Source organism: Oryx dammah, unplaced genomic scaffold (assembly GCF_014754425.2).
Source record: "Oryx dammah isolate SB20612 unplaced genomic scaffold, SCBI_Odam_1.1 HiC_scaffold_23, whole genome shotgun sequence".
Lineage (NCBI taxonomy): Eukaryota > Metazoa > Chordata > Mammalia > Artiodactyla > Bovidae > Oryx > Oryx dammah.
Genome location: NW_024070207.1, coordinates 58587181 through 58588378, shown reverse-complemented (window position 1 = coordinate 58588378; position 1198 = coordinate 58587181). Strand labels below are relative to the sequence as shown.

Here is a 1198-nt window from a genome sequence, read left to right as displayed (position 1 = left end):
TTCCCCAAAACAGAGGAGATTTTGTCATTATACGTTCCAACTGCTGCCCTTTGTTGAGTGTCTGCTAGGCAGTGTGGAATTGGAGAGACGTCAGGTGTTCAGTCAGAGAAGGCAGTGGCACCCTACTCCAGTACTCTTGCCTGGAAAATCCCATGGACGGAGGAGCCTGGTAGGCTGCGGTCCGTGGGGTCTCTAGGAGTCGGACATGACTGAGCGACTTCACTTTCACTTTTCACTTTCATGCATTGGAGAAGGAAATGGCAACCCACTCCAGTGTTCTTGCCTGGAGAATCCCAAGGACGGAGGAGCCTGGTGGGCTGCTGTCTGTGGGGTCGCACAGCGTCGGACAGGACTGAAGCGACTTAGCAGCAGCAGCAGCAGCAGCAGGTGTTCAGTTACTTCTTGTCTTCCTCTCTCCCTGCACATATGGGGACACGGCCCTGCCAGGCCTCTTCACTTTGGAAGGGTCATGTGATGACCCGTGACCAGTGAATTTGGAAAAGAAGCATTTCTTGTCACGACCCTTTGTTTTGAAGGGACACAGGTGCCTGGGAGTTAATCATCAAGTCAGGACAACACACAGACAGACAACTCTGAGTGAGGATTCTCTCCTAGAGACTAAAGTCCTGCACTTCTGACCCTTGAGAGAGGCTGGTCCACAGGGAGCTGGCTGCAGGAATTCTACCCACCCCCACCCACAGCCTGCCACCACCCCTGGTGAGGCACTGTCAGCTCCTTCGGGGCTCTGCTCAGTCTCCATCAGGAGGACAGCAGCCAGCTGCCAAAGGTCCCTGTTGGGGTTGGGAGCATACTCCTCATGGGCCCCAGTCATGAGGCCTCCCACCCCTGCTGCCCATAGTGCCCCCTCTCCCTCAGAACCCGGCCTTGGGTTTTGTCCTGCCTGGTTCCCTCTCCGCCCCCCCCCCCACTGAGAACGGCTTAGGCCCTGGTCCTGATGACCTCATGTATGTATCTTTATCTGGAAGTCCCGGAGCAGCATCCCCTTCCATGGTGCTTCAGCTTGAGCCCGCAGGACTTGACGCAGCCCCTGGGCGAGTCTCCTCGTGGTGGGTCAGTAGCAATCATTGCCATGGATGTGTGGGGCACATCTATATAATCCTGAGGTATATCAGACCATTCCCTGTGGAATCCCACGTGTTGGAGTAAACTCAGGGTCTTTGAATGTGACTGTTATGTC

At 55.3% G+C, this 1198-nt stretch overlaps 1 pseudogene; it reads right to left on the bottom strand.

Annotated features, from left to right (window-relative positions):
• LOC120881602 overlaps positions 1–832 on the bottom strand; it is a 6165-nt pseudogene extending 5333 nt beyond the window's left edge.
• Between the last annotated feature and the right edge of the window lie 366 nt (positions 833–1198).